This window comes from Mandrillus leucophaeus, unplaced genomic scaffold (assembly GCF_000951045.1).
Source record: "Mandrillus leucophaeus isolate KB7577 unplaced genomic scaffold, Mleu.le_1.0 Scaffold184, whole genome shotgun sequence".
Taxonomy (NCBI): Eukaryota; Metazoa; Chordata; class Mammalia; order Primates; family Cercopithecidae; genus Mandrillus; species Mandrillus leucophaeus.
Genome location: NW_012101854.1, coordinates 1,810,541 through 1,831,292, shown reverse-complemented (window position 1 = coordinate 1,831,292; position 20,752 = coordinate 1,810,541). Strand labels below are relative to the sequence as shown.

General features: G+C 34.3%; 1 long non-coding RNA gene across 2 annotated transcripts in view; it reads right to left on the bottom strand.

Moving 5' to 3' along the window:
• The window catches only part of LOC105538045, a 119,267-nt gene extending 102,718 nt beyond the window's left edge, over nucleotides 1–16,549 (bottom strand). Inside the window, exons 1-2 of one of the 2 annotated variants that reach the window (XR_001005824.1) lie at nucleotides 16,361–16,549; nucleotides 11,688–11,733 (exon numbers count right to left, since the gene is read on the bottom strand). This is a non-coding gene — a long non-coding RNA (uncharacterized LOC105538045). The remainder of the gene's footprint in view (nucleotides 1–11,687; nucleotides 11,734–16,360) is intronic. The other variant, XR_001005823.1, reaches the window with a different exon arrangement.
• Between the last annotated feature and the right edge of the window lie 4,203 nt (nucleotides 16,550–20,752).

Genomic DNA, 20,752 nt, shown 5'->3' with positions numbered 1-20,752 from the left:
GAAAATATAATTTATTTTTCTGTATTTGTCTTCTACCCTGCATTATGGCCAAACATGTTCATTAGCTATAATAAATAGGTTTTTTGTTTGTTTTGCTTGGTTTTGTTTTCTTGAGACGGAGTCTCGCTCTGTCACCCAAGCTGGAGTGCAGTGGTGTGATCTCAGCTCACTGCAACCTCTGCCTCCCGAGTTCAAGTGATTCTCCTGCCTCAGCCTGCTAAGTAGCTGAGATTATAGGCATGCAGCTAGTATTTTTGTATTTTTAGTAATTATGGGGTTTCACCATGTTGGCCAGGCTGGTCTTGAACTCCTGATGTCATGATCCCCCTGAGTTGGCCTCCCAAAGTGCTGGAATTACAGACTTGAGCCACTGCACCCAGCCAATAAATAGCATTTTTGTGGATTTCTTAGCATTTTCAAATTTGCAAGATCATGTCCTCTACAAATAGAGATAGATGTGCTTTTTCCTTTTCAATCTGATACTTTTAATTTATTTTTGTTGCCCAATTGCCCTGGTTAGAAACCCCAGCACAACACTGAAGTGTCAAGAGTGTATATCCTTGGCTTGTTCCTTGCCTTAGAGGGAAATCTTGTGTTTCACCATTAAGTAGGGTGTTAGTTGAGAGTTTTTCGTAGATGACCTTACTTGGTTGAGGAAGTTTTAATCTATTTTTAGTTTGTAAAATATTTTTATATATAGACAAATTCCCTCTACTCTAGTCTATGGAATTAATTTTATAAATTACCACTTTATACATATGTCCATCAATCCAGAATTATAACTATTATTCTACAAGTTGTATTTTAAATCAGATGTAAAAGTTACAGATAAAAACACATTAATGCTGTCTTAATTTTTATTCATGTAGTTAACTTTGTGCTCTTTCGTTTCGTCATGTGAATTAAAGTTACCATCTAGTGGTCTTTCATTTTAGCCTGTAGGATCATCTTTAATATTTTTTCTAGGGAAGACCTACTACTGACAAATTCTCTCAGTTTTTGTTTATTTAGAATGTCTTAATTCCTTTTCATTTTTTTGTTGAATAACATTGCTGGGTATAGAATTCTTGACTGATATCTTCATTTGATGCTTCAAATGTATCATCCCACTGCCTTCTGGATTTCTTATTTTTTTTTTTTCCTAATTAGAAATCACCTGCAGTTTTACTAATGATTTCCTATACATGACGAGCATCTTCTCTCTTACTGCTTTTAAAATTCAACCTTTGTGTTTTGCTTTTGACAAGTTGATTATGACATGTCTAGATATGGATCTCTTTATGTTTTTTCTAGTTTATTGAGTTTTTTGGATTTGTAGATTGATATGTTTCGTCAAGTGTAGGAGTTTTGGGGTCATTATTTCTTCAATTATATTTCCTGCTTTTTGCTGTCTCTCCTTAACTTCTGAAACTCTTATTGTGTGTGTTGGTATGCTTAAATGTTATATGTCATAGGTCTCTGAGGCTCTACTCATTTTTCTTAATTATTTTTCTTTCTTTTCCCATGACTGGATAATTGTTATTGACCTATCTTAAAGTCTAAGATTCTTTCTTCTGCCAGCTCAAATGCTCTGTTGAGCCCCTCTAGTAATTTTTTATTCCAATTATTATACTTCTCAACACCAGAATTTGTACTTGATTCCTGTTAAAAATTATTTTATTATAGTAGTGTTTTCTATATGCTAGCTGGTGAGGTACTGTTTTATAATTTCCTTTAGTTCTCTTAACATGAGACTCCTTTTTATTTGTATTTATTTATTTTTCCTGTATAGGCCATACTTGTTTATTTTTATGTCTTGTATTTTTTAAAAAACTGGACATCTTAAATAATATGGTGTGGCATCTCTGGAAATCAAGTTTTCTCTTTGACCCAGAGCTTGCTGTTGTTGCTATTTGTTTCATGACTTTCCTGAAAGTCTTTATGGTTTGTATTGTTTGTAATATGTGCCCATTGAAGCTTCTGTTTAATTAGCTTAGTGGTTAGTTAATAATTAGACAGAGATTTTCTTAAATGACTGAAAGACAACAAGTGTCCTAGCCTTTGGCAAGGGGATCCAGTGATTTAGGATATGCCTTCAATGCTCAGGTAGGCTGTTTAAACTCTTCCTTAATCAGTACCATTTGCTTTCATAAAGCGCCAAGGTCAGTCAGAGGTGAAATCTTAAAAACTTCTCAAGTGTTTAGTTGGTGTATGAACAGCCATAGTAATTAATGTGTCTTTTAAGATTCCCAGGAATTTGTCAGAACTTTTCAACACTCCCTATGGAAATCTCATTCTCTGGTTTTCCTTTTAAGTTTTTGTTCAGCTTCTTGTTAGCCTCAACTGCTATCACTGCCCCAGGCACGTGTGATGTTAAACAATTGCTACCGATTTTTTTTTTTTTTTTACAATTGTCCCTTGGGAAAGGACTGATTATATTAGGACATCTCTAAGACAGGCCAAATAAAGGCAAATACTGAGATTTGGGTTTTCCAGGGAATTTAGGACAGCTACAAATCTGTTAAGTCACCCACAGTGGCTGCTAGGCTGCTCATTGTCACCATAATTGTGAGCTGTTGGCTTTCAAGAGTACCATAAAGTTGGAAAGAGGAGGATAAAAATAAGGTAAGTTAAAGTACCACAAAATTCACTATTTTAAATTTAGATTAAACTGCTTTTCTTGATTAAATGATTGTCAGATTGTTGCACATGTTAGGTTATTTTCTATAGCTTTAATAAATTTTTTTTTGCTAGTGTTTTCATGGTTTTTATGAAACAGAAAATTTTGGGAGATCTTAGAGATCTTTTTCCTACAGTATTCATTCTTATTACTCATAACAGTGGCTTTTAACCTTTGTTGTGTAGACAAAACGAGTCACAGTGTAAAATATTTGAAGAGATTTATTCTGAGCCAAATATGGGTGACCATGGCCCATGACACAGCCCTCGGGAGGTCCTGAGAACATGTGCCCAAGGTGGTTGGGGTGCAGCTTGGTTTTACACATTTTAGAGAGGCATGGGACATCAATCAAATACATTTGAGAAATACATTGGTTTGGTCCATGTTAGAAATGTTTGTTCTTTGATGTCATGAAGAAATAGCACTTGAACATTAATTTTTTCAGCAAGGCTATTTTTTTTTACTTTCTGCAGAAAGGGTGCACTTGCTAGCACTTTTGTCATGAGAGTACACTGAACAAAGGAGACAGGGTCATTTATAACCTGATGTGTCCAACTTACTGCTGTGTCTGGTTTTTATTGGCTGGAACGAGACTTTATATTTTGTATTTGTCCTGATTGGCTAGCAACTTAGAACTGTTTAAAAGACGCAAAGGTAGAGGAGAACAAAGGAAGGAGAAAGTAACTTGTGGAATGCTGAGAAAGGTAGAAACATCTTCAAATAAGGAAGAGGAAAGGAACAGGCTATGACCTAATGACCGCTTGGAGTAGTATAATATGTTAGGCTGAATGTTAGTACTGGTCTTTGAATAAATTTTGCTTCTAAGAGAAGTTACTATGTATTCCTAATTAGACAGGAGGAAAGTCTCTTTGAAGAGGAACCTCTACTTTACTTTTCACAGTCCAGAAAGTGGAACAGGTGGGCGTCCAGGCTAACATTTTCTCGTTGACAATTGGTTGAGTTTTCTAAAGACCTGAGATTAATAGAAAGGAAATGTTCAGGTTAACATAAAAGATTGTGGAGAACAATGTTCTTTGAAGTCTCATAGTGGCTGACCTTAGAGATGATAGATGATAAAAATTTCCTATTCAGACCTATAAAAAGTGCTAGACTCTCTCAGTTAATCTCCTCAGGATTGAGAAGGCCTAGAAGAAAAAGATCTAGTTATATTAATAGAGATCCTTTACAGATGATAATTTTCTCCCACAAAGGACAGCTTTGCAGGGCATTTAAAAATATGGCAAGTAAACATTTTTTGACATAAGCTATTTGGATTTTCTTCTTTGTCATATAATGTCATGCCAGAGTCAGATTGGAAAGTAAATCATGATATATAGGGTTAAATAAAACCCATCTGACGAAAATTTGTAGTTTGTAGGGCATGACTCCCCAAACTCCTTAGGTAGGAATTTGGGCAAGATAAAAAAAAAATCAGAGCTTAATCCTCAGTTGATTCACCAACATTTTATGGTAATCTAATATATATTATACTCCTGATATGCTAAGCATTACATTTCCTTATACTTGTAAATGAATTATTGATAAAAATAATAAGTATATGGTAATGATGATAGACATTTATTGTGGCTTTGTTACAGGAAAGGGGTTCAGATCCAGGCCTCAAGAGAGGGTTGTTGGATCTTGCACAAAAAAGAATTCAGGGCGAGTCCGTAAAGTGAAAGCAAGTTTGTTAAGAAAGAAATAAGAAAATGCCTACTCCATAGACAAAGCAGCCCCAAGGGCTGCTGGTTACTCATTTTTATGATTATTTCTTGATGATATGCTAAACAAGGGGTGGATTATTCATGCCTCCCCTTTTTAGACCATATAGGGTAACTTCCTGACATTGCCATGGCATTTGTAAATTGTCATGGTGCTGGTGGGAGTGTAGCAGTAAGGATGACCAGGGGACACTCTCATTGCCATCTTAGTTTCGGTGGGTTTTAGCCTGCTTCTTTACTGCAATCTCTTTTATCAGCAAGGTCTTTACGACCTGTATCTTGTGCTAACATTTTTTTTTTTTTTTTTTTTTTTTTTTTGCTCTGTCACCCAGGCTGGGGTGCAGTGGTGTGATCTCTGCCCACTGCAACCTCCGCCTCCCAGGTTCATGCCATTCTCCTGCCTCAGCCTTCCGAGTAGCTGCAAGTGCCCACCACCTTGCCCTGCTAACATTTTGTATATTTAGTAGAGACAGGGTTTCACCGTGTTAGCCAGGATGGTCTCCATCTCCTGACCTTGTGATCCGCTTGCCTCCGCCGCCCAATGTGCTGGGATTACAGGCATGAGCCACCGTGCTTGTGCTGACATTCTATCTCATTCTGTGATATAGGATGCCTTAACCATCTGGGAATGCATCCCAGTAGGTTTCAGCCTCATTTTACCCAGTTCCTACTCAAGATGACGTTGTTTTGGTTCACATGCCTCTGACACCTTTACTATATGCCAGTCATTGTTTAAGTACTCTACGTATATTACTTCATGTAATTTCTCATTCATTCTATAATTATCAAGTTTATGTAACTGAAGCACAAAGTTCAGCAAGTTAATGGAAAAGGTTTGAAACAGGGTATCTCAATAAAGAATGAAGTCGTAAAACTCTAGGAAATTTACACAGAATGTATAAATTTACATAGCATGTAAATTTTACATAAAAGTGTTAGAGATTCCCTGAAGCGTCTTGAAGGACCAAATGTCAAGTACCGCATTACAGAAGGCTGTTTCCCAAAGATTTCTATCATTTTTGCTTCATATTAAACATTAATAGAGTTGATGTATGATTTAAAGGATAGGATTTCATGTTATTGCATGCCAGGAATAAGTTTTCAGTGAGAACCTAGCATGTGTCAGACACTAACATATGTTGCAGGCATTATCAGCTATGAATAAAACAGACATTCTGATGAATAATGTATTGCATGTTACAGAACTTTAAAGGCCACTCCACACATTAATGGTAGAGTGAGAATTTGAACTAAGATATATTTGATTCAATGTGTCTTGTTCTACTCTGCTGCACTTAAGATCATAACCATTCCTTGAGTTAATAATTACATTAAAAATGCCCATTACAGTACAAATATAGTGGCCGCATATCAACACCTATCTCCGGGTGTAGACATAAAGTTGTATCTACTCTGATAGGAGTAACTTAGATGCTTTTAATAGGTAAAATGTTGAGTTGAGTAAAAATTTAAGGACATTCTTAATTCCTTCTAAAGGAGATAAATTCCGTACCAGTAATAAGGTTTAACTCATCTAATTATAACTGTAGGCAAGAGTCCAGCAAAACCTGGCCTGATTCCATCAGCCCCTCACCACTTCCCACACAATCCTTCACCTTTTTCAACTGCTTCAAACATAATTCAAAAATGTAGCTCCTAACCTGTATCACTGGTTTTTACACTGATTTATAGTGGTTCACAATGCTTTCATATTCTAATAGTACATACCTAAACATGGGCGAAGAAAATGAGAAAGAGTTGAATACTACTTTTTCAAACTTTAAATTGTTTTTAATTTAAAAACTGCTTTTGCATTTATTCTCTCATTTTATTTGTTTTGTTGAAATAGGTTTACTTTTAAAGTATCAATTAATTAGAAAATACTCTTAAATTTTACATTAAGTCTTTTGACTCTAATTCTTGGATTTATCATACAATATTGAGCTACGCATAGTATATTGAAGTTAATTATTTTGTATTGTATAATCCTTAAAAAAATCTCAATTTAGAATGTATGACATTAACTTACAGGAAACACAGATTGTATGATAGTTTAGAAACTCTACAATAGCCAATCACCTTCTCAGGTTTCACAGTACAGTGAGATCACATTTTATATGTTACAGCCAGGAGCAATGTAATGTGTTTGATATTTATTTTTCAAACATTAGAACATATTTCTTTGTCTTCCAGGAAAGTCATTTATTTTGATTTTCTTTTATTTTCACAGAAGTACTTACTTTGGGTTTGATATTTTTAAAAATAATGTTTGCTCAAGGAATTCCAGTTAGCTCTTTCAGGGGATGAATTGGGCAAATATGAGTTTCTTGCATATTGTGCTATTTCATTTAAAATCCATTAGAACTATATTAATAAATATATTTACGATTATTTTTCATGGAAATAGGTATTTTCAATTGCTTTGTAGTGTAGTAATGATTGTTCATAAATGATACAAGATTACTTTGTGAGCAGTCCTTTATTTTGATGAATAATAAAAACTACAATTATAGTAGTTAACAAATATTTTTCAATTACTGTTTTAATGACTTAGGATGGGCATTACTAAGATAACAACTGCCAGAACTAGAAGAGGTAATATTTGGTTTCATCCTAAACAGTGTAGTATTGAGCTCAGAAGTACGTTTGTTTGATATTGACTTCTCAACACAAGACAAATTATGACATTACAAAATAAATTCGATTGCACACCGTTTATCCTCATGTGTGCATAGCAGAGAGGTTTGATTAAGAAAAGTCACAATTTTCCTAGACTTTTACTGATTTAATAACCAAGTGAAACTGTTACATCAGGCCCAGTGTGGTGGCTCACCCCTGTAACCCCAGCACTTTTGGAGCCCAAGGCGGGCAGATCACCTGAGATCAGGAGTTCAAGACCAGCCTGGCCAACATGGTGAAAACCCGTCTCTACTAAAAATACAAAAATTAGTCAGGCATGGTGTAGTAGGTGCCTGTAATCCCATCTATTTGGGAGGCCAAGGCATGAAAATTGCTTGAACCAGGGAGATGGAGGTTGAAGTGAGCTGAGATTGGGCCACTACCCTCCAGCCTTTGTGACAGAGTGAGACTCCATATCAAAAAAAAAAAAAAAAAAGAAAGAAAGAAACTGCTACATCACAAGAATTATACAACATGTAAAATGCTTTGCCACTGTAATTTTGATGTCTCAGTGAATTAGTCTGCCATCCATAACTCATATAGTAACATTATATTTCAATAATATTCTAGTTACATATTGGTAGAGTACATTTTACTATAAGTAAATGTGACCATAAAAATTTATTATGTTAGGTGATTGAGACATCCAAGGGTTTTTTCCATGGCTAGTCCTCTAATAGGGAATAATTGACTGACACTTTCTATAGGGTTAATGATGACCAATGACTAACACATTAATAAATCATAATAAGTTTTTACAGATATGATGCCATAATATGAATACTGTCTGTGACTTAATCTTTTATAATTTGAGAACTGACAAATTCAACACTTGGCAATATAACCCTCCATGGTTCAAATGTTGTTGGGTTGGCAAATTTTTGCCATCAGTGCTCTTTCCATTTGCACATAATTAATTAGTAATAAGAGTGGAGATTGTATTATGACCTAGTTATATATCTCTGTGGAAATCTGTGTATTGAGATAAAATGATAATACTAGATAGAATGCATGAAACTAATCTCAAATGCCATCTAAATTTTGCTTTTCCATTTATAAATGTACTTGTTGGTGAGATGTATCTCATTAGAATTTTTAAAAACTGTTGTTACTGAATATCCTTTAAATATTATGCAACATATTGATATTTTGAACATGTATCTCAATATCGTTACATGTGAAATATCACCTCTGGTGAGATTATTATTCATCTAAACAGTTATCAAAAACGACTTGGATCTTTAGGAAAGCATTTTTTTTTTTTTTTTTTTTGCCTACTCTTGTCTACTTTAATGCATATCAAGTTTATTAGAAGTCTCTAAACCACATACCTTAAAAAAATTATAGACATGATATTTGATCCTTCCACCCAGACAAACTGACTAAATTTATGAACACAAATGGTATTCTTCCTCATTGTTTGTGGAACACCCCTGGTAAATTTATCTGATGACTTGTGGACATATAAGAAGAAAATCAAAGCATTTGTCATTGGAAAGGTTCACATTATTAAAACTGTTTCTAGTAGCATTTTGTAAAAAGTTTGTTACAGATGGGACTGCGTATGTGTGTATATTTTATAATTTATATATGTAAATTATGAAATGCTGTGATTGCATTTAAAGATGATTTCACTGAAGCTCATCCTATGGAGAGGTAGCCTACACCAAAGTCTTAACTAAGAGCAACTGAACTAATGAAAATAAACGTAATTACTTTCACTTTTTTCTTTAAAATCAGCCAATGTCTCTTCTTTCAGGCATAGAAAAGCCCCATATGATCTATAAACTATATTTATTTTATTAAATACCTATTCCCCGTGTCAGGAACATGCGCTCAATTTCTTTTCTTTACATTCATCTAAAAATGTTTCAAAAATTCCATCCTCTGATTGCTGTATAATTCCAACACTTGCTGTACCTGATATTCTGCAAGATATCCCAGTGTCACCTTATAAAAAGTGTGCTGAGGGAAATACATTCCATTTTTGTTATTGTTTTGAAAAGAGGATCTTACTAAATTTCAACAGAAACAGCTTCTAAGAAAAAAATAAGAAATTATGCTGCAATGAAACTTATCACTTTATGAGAATTACTAATTAAAAGATCATCAGCATTTTTTTTAATGGTTCACTCAATTTTAGCACTCATTCATCTGTTCATTTGCTTCAAAAATAGGTGTCTACAGGTGCACGTTGTGGTGTTTGTTGCTGGGAATATAGAGGAAAGAAGTACCTGCTCTCTTAGAACTCAGTCTTTCAGGATGTTGGATATTAAACAAATCATAACTCTGCAAAATGTTTAGTTACAATTACGATTTGTGTTACAAATGGGAAACACAGAGTGCTGTAAAACATACAAAAGGGAAACTTACTAGATCTATAAGAGGGGCTCAGAAAGACTCCCCTGAAGAAGTAACATTTCAACTAAGATTTGATGAATAATAGTTATTCAGGCAAAAAGAACAAGGGGGTGGGTGCTCCAGGGAGATGGAACATAGATAGAAGCCTTGGACTTTCTCCCTCCACATAGCAAAAATAAGCATAGCATCTTAAAAGTTCAACAATAACTACTACTATATGAATTGCTTTAACTTTAACACAAGAAGATTTTATAATAGCTGTACATGCAATATGAAGGAAGCCATAATGGCATATAATTTATTCGTCTTTGAAATAACTGGATTCAAAGAATATTTTCAAAGAAACATATTTCACATGCAAACACATATTCAATTGTGGAACAATAAATATGTATTACTCAGTGCTCAAAATTTAGAACTTCTTTGCAAGTTCCAAGATGTATGACTCATATATACATCTACTATGAAAAAAAAAATACACTCTGCTCCATGGAATGTCATTTAAGATAGAGTAGAATGAATGAACACTTGTAAGCAAGTTAGAAAGTACAGGTCCTAGTTGTAGTTTTACTGTGATCAGCCGAAGTTTTCATTTCTTTTTGCAGTGTAGGTAACATTATTTCCTTCCAGGGGCATTATGAGAATAAAATGTGTAATGTTTGTTTTGAATGTTGAAAATTGGTATAAACTGTACAAATGGAACATTTTATCATTTTTTTCCCCTGAAAATTCCACACATATTTGGGTTTTTCTTATCTTTGATCAAACGTCTTCCCTTTATTGGAATATTTGCAACATGTACTCTTCTTCTTTTCCCCTAAACGTCCAATTAAAATCCCATTACTTTTTAGAGGCTTTTTTCCCACCATAGAAGTTATTTTCTCTCCCGTCTCTAAACTCTCTTAGCACTTACAAATTATTTGGTGACTGGCATTTATTGACTTGTATGCTTATTTTAATGTGCATTTCAAAAGCATAGTATTTTGATGTTGAAAGGGAAATTAAAGTTCATTTCGTCCCACAGATTTCAGAGGTCGGTCTTTCCTTTGAATCATTTCAACCCACTTGTCAAATAAATTTTGCTTGAATAGCTCCTCTGACAGATAGCTTATCCTTTGATTAAGTATATTTTACTTCTTGACATCTCTAAGAGAAAGTTTTTTTTTTTTTTTTAATTGAGACTAAACATGTCAAATTGCTTTCATACCTGGCAACTATTTCCTGATCCTTTCTACCATCACTTTCCTTTTTCTGGGCAAAGCAAGCTTTCAGAGTTTCAGGTATTTTAGTTATACTGATTATTCTTGCCTAAAAACATTCCAGGAGAATATCTATCTATCTATCTATCTATCTATCTATCTATCTATCTATCTATCTATCCATTCATCCGTCTCTGTGTGTGTGTGTGTGTGTGTGTGTGTGTCTTATAGAGTGTTTAGAACTAAATGTATTATTTAACTATAATAAAATGATTATCTTTTGTTTTAAATATTATAATTCTGGCATTTCAGCCTCAAACTTCATTACATTGTTGATGATCATATCAAGTTTATCTTGCTTTATATTAAATCGCATGGTTTAGTCTCAGGTGATTCTACTAAATCTTATATATCCATCATAGATTACTGCAATATCTTTTTTAGATATAATTTCCAGGATGCTAAATTATGTTCTATTACTTCTGATGGTGGATAGTAGATAGCCAGCCAGTAAACTATAAAATAAAAATGTATGTTTTCTTTTTTTAAACATATTTCAAGCTGGTTACAATGAGAAGCCATTTGCTTTTTTATCTGAATTCCATTACATAATGAAATTAAAAGCAAATAGGTGCCCATTAAACACCTAAGGAAGATATGATGATGATGATGATAATGATGATTTGTTTATATGTATGTTTTGTTCATATGTATGTATGTATAACTAAATTTGCATATCCATTGTGAAAATAAACAAAATTATTGTCCAAATGATGACCTGCTCAAGATTTTATTTGCACATATGTGAAGATGCATTTGACATACTCATAACATTGAGAAATAACAAGACATGCCCTTTCTGTAAATGGCAACGAACACATACTTATTTGAGTCACTAGCAAGGATGAAAATATTTGATCATATTGTGAAACACTTGATGTTTTGTGTTTCCAGCACAATAGTATATTTTAATCTTAACATAGTATAGTTAACTGAATATGTTTAACACATTTTCCTTTTTCTAATGTTGTGCGTAGTTTTCTCATGACATGTAGCCATGAGACCTACCTTATTTATCGTGTTTCCATCAGTGCTTTATTTTTGACCTTTCCTTCTGCAAAAGCAGAAAAGAATCAAAGAGGTTACAAAAGGTAGTACTCCTTTATGCTCTATAAACTTGAACCAATCTAGTGGATTTCTACTCTACTAGTACATCACCTTATCCTTTTATCTTGGTAGAGGGTTAGTTTAAATGTCATGATTAAACAATAACGTTTTTGTATGCTGGCATGTTCCCAAAGTTCTGTATCATGTTCAGATCACAAAGATTAAGTCATATTTTAACAGATAATACAATCTTCTGCACTTTAAGAAAAAAATTATAAAAACACACCAACTGTTTCAGTCAGTAGTGTCACAGGGAACAAAATCTGTTCTACTTTAAAGACAAAGGGACTCATCACAGGCAATTAGTCACAAAGCCACACTTTAGAACTTGACCATCAAGGAAACTGCTGCCTCAGCCAACTATGATTAGGCAAGATGTGGAATCAGAAGGCTGACTATAGAATTGGGACGTTGTAACTATATTTGCTACTTCAGAATTGCACACCAATATTTCACTCTCCAGCAGCAAAATGGACACTTCCTCTCCTGCCTCTCATTCTATGAAGCTCCAAATCAAAGTCTTACTTCCAAAACCATCATTATAAGTGAAACTATACATTGAGTTAAAAAAAATCCTGGCCAGGCACAGTGGCTAATGCCTGTAATCCAGCACTTTGGGAGGCTGAGGGGGATGGATCACTTGAGGTCAGGAGTTCAAGACCAGCTTGGCTAATATGGTGAAACCCCATCACTACTAAAATATACAAAAATTAGTGGCCGGTAGCAGTGGCTCACGCCTATAATCCCAGCACTTTGGGAAGTCGAGGTGGGTGCATCATTTGAGGCCAGGGGTTCGAGACCAGCCTGGCCAACATGGTGAAACTTTGTCTCTACCAAAAAAATACAAAAATTAGCCGGGCATGACAGTGCGTGCCTGTAATATTAGCTACTCGGGAGGCTGAGGCAGGAGAAATGCTTGAACCCAGGAGGCGGGGGTTGCGGTGAGCTGAGATTGCACCACTGCACTCTAATGTGGACAACAGAGTGAGACTTCATCTAAAAAATAATAATAAAATTAAAAAAAAAATAGCCACACTGAGACAGGAGAATTGCTTGAACCCTGGAGGTGGAGGTTGCAGTGATCTGCAGTGAGCCGAGATTGCACCACTGCACTCCAGCCTGGGGAAGAGAGCGAGACTCTGTCTCAAAAAAATAAGAATAAAAAAATCTTTCCAGTTTTTACAGCAGAAGAAAACACACTAGAAGGGGATTGGTGTACATATCAAGCAGGATAGTCTGTATTATACATCACATCAAGCATTTATCTTCAAATTTTCATGTTGACTGATATTGAAAATAATCCTATATATTAAGAACTATCTATCGTAATTCAATCCTAGATTATTAAATATTACATGTTCACTGCTTCTAAAACTAACTTCTTTCCAAGTTACCCTTCCTGTTTTTCTCTCTTATCGTGGGAGAGGAAGTGGGCCTTCTGAGGGGAGCAACATTCTACACAGAAAGAAAAACAAGGGAAAAGAATTTTGTCTGTAATTTTTTTTTATTAAAAAAAAAAGAGGAAGACGAAGAAGAAAAGAAAAGGAATAAAAAAATGGCACATGTAAGCCAATGGCACTGGAGAAGAGTAAGTAAGTAGGAAATTAGAAGAAGGTGAAGTCAAAGAAGTTACAGAAGAATAGAATAAAAATCATCTTGTCATCAAAAGGAATTTGTCTTTTACTCAGATAGGAAGTCCTTGAGTTTTGAGCAAAGAAGGGATGAACTCACTTGACTTCTATGTTGAAAACAGATTGCAGGGAATACATCATGGGTATAATAAGGCAACTAGTTATCATACTAGTAATATGGGAAAGCAATGATAGTGAAATGGATCAGGTTGCTATCAATGGAGGCAGGTTTTAGAGGTAGTGATGAGCGTTTAATGTACATTTTTAGAGCATTTTACACATTTAGAATTAGAAGTAGTAGACATTGTAAATTGTTTCGAATATCAGAAATAGATTTAACATGGTGGGCATTTAGTTAACAAAATTAACCTTCTTTACTGATCAGAAGATGCATTGTCAGTTCATGTGTAAGAAACAAAATTTCACTCAAAATTACAAATATATTGTTGGTCACGTATAGAGGAATATAATTTCCAACTTTTGAAATATCTTGGCTGAATTAAGCAATCTATATTGTTTTAAAGAACAAGATAAGTCTTCAATGTCTCAAGCAAAATACTTTACTATTGCAAAGATAGTCTGCATCAATATCAGGAATGTGTATATGGACTTCCAAAACTTTTGATGATACTAAAGAAAAGTTTCCAAGGATTCTGCACTTCCAAATGACACTGTACAACTGAGTGACCCCAGCCAATAGAGCCTATTTTATTGGTGGCTGACAGCTAAGATTTTTCATTTAAGTACCTTATTTTGCAAGTCACTTTCATAAAATGTTGAGAGTGATTTACAAAGCCTTTATGATTTGGAGGAGAAAAAATCAGAACAAAAATACATCTCCCTAAATAACAATATTATTTAAATCTTCTACCACACAGAAACTTCTAAGGGGTATGAAATGCATCTTGATCTATTAGTTACTGAGAGCATAAAACTAATTAAAAAATAGAAAAAATAAATATCCTTGCCACATAAATTACATTTTATTTAAATTTGGCACTGTTAAAAATGGGATCAAGTACACAGAATTTCCAGTGTGTTAGATGCTAAGAAAGCCAGTTATTGATCATCAGAAGTAATATGAGGTAGAAACTCTGTTTGTGAAGAAGACAGGTATAGCCTAGGATAATCCTGCTAATTAAAGCATAACAGATTGCATGTATTCCAGAAAAGAGGGATTCAAAGATCAAATAACTTTGTGAGGAGCTGCTCAATAACTGGAGTTAACTGCAAGTCAGTGGTAGAAAGGAAGAACTGTAGAAGGAACCAATTAACCAGAGGCAGTTCAAGTTTGCAACGACAAATCTGAAGGTTTCTAAAATAGTCAGGGGTTAATCTTAGCAGGAAGAAATTAAGAAACTAATATGTATAATCTGAGCTTTAACCAATTTATTGTGAGAAAAGAACATAATTAAGAGAAAAGAGTTTTCTAACAAATGAATAGGGGCATACATAATAACGCAAATGATTAAGATAGTTAATTTGTATACAGTTCACTTCTCTGAAAGAAAATTAGGAAGAGAAATATAGAATATTAAGGCATAATAAAGATCTCATTGAAATAGTTACTGCATGATAGGTAGTAAAAGGAATGCAAAGGAGGTTTAGTTATTTAGATACATTAAGCAGTTCCTTTACAAATAAAACGTCAGAGGCTTAAAGGTGTTAACACAGTGTCAGTATCACCTCTACCCCTTACTAGGTGTTTGACTAAAGACTATGTCCTCAAACTTGCTGTGATCAGTATTCTCCTCTATAAAGTAAAGATTAAAATAACATTTACCTCTCAGACTTGTGATATTTAATCTGTATAAAATGGTTAGAAAAGTCTGAGATACTTAGGGAAGATTTGATAAATGTTAACTATCATCATCATTATTATTGTTATTTTAAATTATTACTTTATAATTAAGCAGAATGGATTATGTTGAGGATTGATTCTGTTTTCTACATTATGTACAGTCTGAATTAATAAAACAAATATCTGTTATTCGCCTGCATTATTTGAGACTCTGTGTTAAGTGCCGGAGTAAAAACTGACCAGGATAGACACAGTCATTCTCTTTAGGCAGTCTGACTGGGGACATGTGCAATTAAATGAGTCGAAGTGGAAAAAAACAAATGCCCCGAGAGAGTCAAATGTGGATAAAAGTGCTTTAGAATCAGGTCTTTTCAAGCAGTAACTTCAGAGATCTGGTCTGGTATTTGTAGAGCTAAGGAAGCTTTCATTAAGAGGTAGAAGCCTTAGTTACTGCTCTTTTCTTAATCTTATTAAGTCTAAGGAAATATACTTCGAAAAAGTGACTGTGAGATAACACATTATGATGGGAATTATGACAGGAAAAGAAAGGGTCTTGTGTAAGATTCTAATGGAGCAAGTAAGTGTTCTGGGAAGAGGGAGCGGGGTATGAATAATCACAGCAATGTAGTAAGAAAATTATATTCTCTTAATTAAATATTTTATAGGCCTATAATAGGAGTATTATATTAAAATACACTCTTTAAAACTTGTGATCTACTAAAGAAATGGAAAGATTGGTTAATAATATTGAAAGCCTTAAGAACGTAAACATTGAGATATGATAACTGTTATTGAGACTGCCTTTGACAAAAAGAGGGAAAAACATTTTTAAAACATAAAAGTAATTGGGGGAATGAAAATTGTAGTTTGGTATAAGAAATATCACAATAATGTTTTATCTCATGATTTTTTCATAAACTCCAATCTTATTGGGATTACTATATGACACTACTGTAAGATATCTTTTCTCTTCCTTCCCCACTTTCACCACTCCAGACAAGAAAGTGCCACATGTGGTCATAATCTGAATAAATGATAGAGGAAAAGAGAATCGATTCATAAAACTCAAAAAAATAGAAGTCTTAGAAATAAGCATAATGTAAATTGAAACTAGATGTCCCATTTTAAAGACAGTGCCTTACCTTGACAAATGCTGTCAGGAAACACCACATTTATTTCAGAGAAGAACACTTTTTTCTCTATTCCTTACCCTCCATCCTACCTCATGAGGAGAATATTATACCAGTAAATCTCAAAATCATCTGGAATATAATTTCAATATGTGAAAAAAATCTGTAATTTGTCAATAGTCTATTTAAAACTAACACTCAGAACAAATGGCAACAAACTAAACATTATGTGTCAATTTAGGAGCACTTAAGACATCATTGTTGGAGTTCTTTCTGCTAACCTTTAACCTCCTGGTGTTTAGATAATAACTTATTCATTAAACCACTAACTCCCTTTCCAGCAGGATTTGCCTATGAATTTTTAACTGGGGCCAAACCTCCAGATGTCTTCCTCCTCCAACTAAATTCTTACCATTTCTTTTCCATGCTGCTCACTTCTTGCTTCCCATAATCAGCGTCTAAGAGAGCCCAGTCTGTATGACTCCCCAGCTAAATATGGTATCATTCTGAAATTATTCTCTCCACATAAGTTCAGTACACTTTAGAGTTCTAAAAATATTTCAAGTTCTGTATAGGATGTATTCTAGGCCCATATTTACTTATTTTTTTTTCCTCTGTGCTAATTACTCTGTTTTTCACATTATTGAAGTAGAGTAAAATGGTCTCTTAACACCCATCTGTAATTCTATTTTCTTTTATGTTCAGATTCCCTAAATAGCCTCACAAGATGATCATTCCTTTCCATAACCTCTAAGAGAAGATCTAAGAAGGAAGTATGAAATCAAAGACCAATGATCTGCCTCTTCTGTGAGTCACTCTGCCCTCTACAGTGACTGTTTATTACTTAATTTTACAGCCTAGTGTTGGGGTCTGCCTTCAAGTGTTCTGTGTTGTGTCCAACACACTTTGGCATTTTCTTTCTAATCTTTGTGATTATTGTTGTTGTTATTGTTAGCTTCCTATGTAAAACTAGTTCTCAGGTTGATGATATAAAAACTATTTTAGCCGTAACTTTTATCTCTTGTATTTATATAAAAGGAAAAGAAGTATTTAAAACACTTCTGACAATTAATAAAGCCAGGTGTGTGTGTACGTGCGTGCGTGCGTGTGTGTATGTGTGTGTGTGTGTAGACAGAGAGAGAGTGAGAGTGAGAGTTTAATCTAGGTGTTAACCCTGGGGTCTTGGAAAAGTTCCCATTTGAGTAATTGAATTTTTATTAACTCACTTCCTCTTGCAGGTATTTTTCATTTAATGCAGCACAGTGTTCTGTATTATTTCTGGATGCTAAGTTGTTGCTACATTTCTCCCTGTGGTGACTACATTTCATCAATGAATAAAGCCGTAACTGATACATGAAATCATTTTATTTTGATATATGTGCTTTGGAATCCTCCCCTATTTTAAAACAGATACTGGAAAAGAAAAGACAGATGATAGCAATATAGATACAGGAAATGGAGATATCTGAGGGATTCCTATTATTTTAAAAATTGTCGTATTTTGTTTTGGTATTATCCCCTAAATTCTGTAGACTTTTGTTTCAGAAAATAAAGAAAATGAATGGATTCACTCATTTATAAGTGATCCATTTGGAGAGTCCTTGGGAAACAATAGCGTAGACTTAAAAAAAAATGTAGTAGGAGATAGATCTGGCTATTTTTTTTTTTAATCCTCTGAATAATGGCTGGTGACAACACAGATGTTAAACACAAAATATTACAGGGATTAATTCATAGCGCTCTAGTTTTCATCCAAGGTCATGTGCAGTGCAAACAATAAGTTCCAGCCAGGCAGTCTGTAGTGGCAATTAAGGACCACCTAGGGTGGGGGTGAAGCTGAAGGTGGCTCTGACCCTAGGAGGTCTACAGTCACTTCAGCGTACCTCCTTGGAATGCCTTCTTGTTCATATAAATTAAACAAAAGTGAATTTTCTCCCCTTTAGGGAACAAACAATCCATGCCTCAGATCCTGCAGCCTAAGCATTTCCTCCTTTAGAATTGCAACTGAATCTCCTCTAAACAGCAATTAGCATTTTAATAGTATTAATAACATTCACGATTTTAACAATCTGAAGCTTTCTGCTTTTTATTGATGTCTTTTGTTGCAATTTTGTCTAATAGTGTGCCCAGGGTAGCAAAACATAACCAATTAAAACATTTGCCAAACAGCAAGGAATCTGGATAGTTTCAATGCTGCTCAACTAAAAAATGAAAATGGTTGTATGAAAATAACATTTCCAGCCAACAAGACCAGGGGACATACTGGCAATGTAAGTTAGGCAGTCCTTTATGTTACGATTCTGCTTCAGAACCAGGGTGAATTGATCAGTGTTACCTTACTAATGTCAGATTAGAAAAACCAAAGCTGGCAGTCTCATATAGAGTCCCTGGAAGCCTCAACTCCACATACTTTACAGAAAGCGTAAGTAGGCAGAAAACTGGGTAGTTTTAGTTCAGTATCACATTGCACTATTTGTATGGAATCTTAATTAGATTCCTTGGTTATATATTCTCAAAACACCTTGTGTTTTTCTTTCAATTAAAAAAGTATATCTACTTATACAGTAAAATATTAACATTAAGTACTTACTATGTGCTAGGCAATGAGTCAGCAATTTACCATGAATCATTTAATCTTCACAATAAGTCAAATACTGGGGTCTATTATTATCTTTTTATTATAGACACTGAAGCTTAAAGATGTGATTTGTCCAAGGTTAAAGAGCTAGTCAGTGATAGAGTAAAAATACAAACCCTGGTCCCCCTGCCGTCAGAGTCTATGACCTAGTGTGTACTTTAGAGGTGTAGGGAGGAGGGGTAGAGGTGTAGAGTGTCTGCCTCAGTGACAAGGCTCTAAAATTGAAGACAGAAAGAATTGTTCCTATTTGCTTCACTGCCTTCTCTCTCTAAATTAGTATGGTGCTGGGTGCATAGTAAGATATTGCTAGATCCTTCCTAAATGAATGAAAAGTATGCATAGATTTGCCTTGTCTAACTAGATTGTCATTGGGCTTTGCTTTCTTGCTTGGTGTCATTTAGATCTTCTATGTTCCTGATTCCTAAAGGAAGTATACAGAAGTTTGAGCATTTATTGGTGCTTTATCTTCTTGGTAATGTTCATTTGCTTCTAAAGGTGTGTGTTTATATACATGAATAATGTTATATCCTCTATTGGTTCCAAAAAAGCATTTAGGGTATATGGTCCTAACAATTTATTCTGCCATTTGTGAAAGCTCTTACTTTCCACAATTAATCACCCATTTCTCTATTTCCTAAAGTTCTTTTTACTTTTTACTTTTTTTGGACAAATTATTCCAATTATATTGCTCATCTGGCTATCCTACCATGTCAAAAGACTCTATATAGTTTCCTATATTTGAAATAAACTATACTGCTTTTAATAGGCTTTATATAGTAATATCCTCAGCTGAATTGGGTCAGATTTGGGTAAGAGCAACATTAAAGTGCTCCAAAACCATTTCTTGTAGCTCCGATTCCTTTCAAATAAATACTTGTGCTTGTGCATACACTAGCCTGAGAGAAAAAGGTCACCATAAGAAATGCTTTTGGAGCACTACACACACACAAACACACACACACACACACAGAGAGAGAGAGAGAAAGAGAGAGAGTCTTTTGACATGGAGGGGGAGCAAGATGAGTAATAGAATTGGAATAATTTGTACAAAAAAAGGAAGAAGTAAAAAGAAATTTAGGGAATAGATAGGGAACAGAGAAATGAATGATTAATTGTGGGGAGAAAGAACTTTCATGAATGGCAGAATAAATTCTTAGGATCATATGCCCTTTGATAGTCATGCTTCTCAAATTTAAGGATCAGAATCACCTTGAGGGCTTGTTAAAATTCAAGTTCCAGGGCCCATATACTAAAGATTCTGATTAAGTCTGGGGTGAGACTTGATTATTTGTATTTCTAACAAGGTCTCTCATGAGGCTGCAAGATTATACTTTAAGTAGCACTGAACTGTACAGAACTACATTAGAAGTATATAAACTATATTAGAGCAGTGGAAGGTTCAGAAATCAGATATTGAGAAGAGTCATAGTAATGCTTCTGATTCTCTGCCACCTGATGCCTCAGCCTCAGTAGACCAGTCATTTAGTCCTAGAGGATGCCAATCAAGCAGTGTGATGCTCTTCAGTGTACCTCTTACAGGATATGTAGAAAAGTAAAAAAAAAGAAGAAAAAAAAAAGAGCAGCTAGCAACTCTGCATCCAACTCTCATATTCTTTCCACCAATTCTGGATTTGAACACAATATGTTATTCATGGCCTTGTTATTAAACATATTAAGCATGAAACAAATATATTTTTATTATTATTTTAGCAGATGGCTATTTAATGTTTTTATTCAGTTTCCTATTCATAGCGGTTGCTATTGCC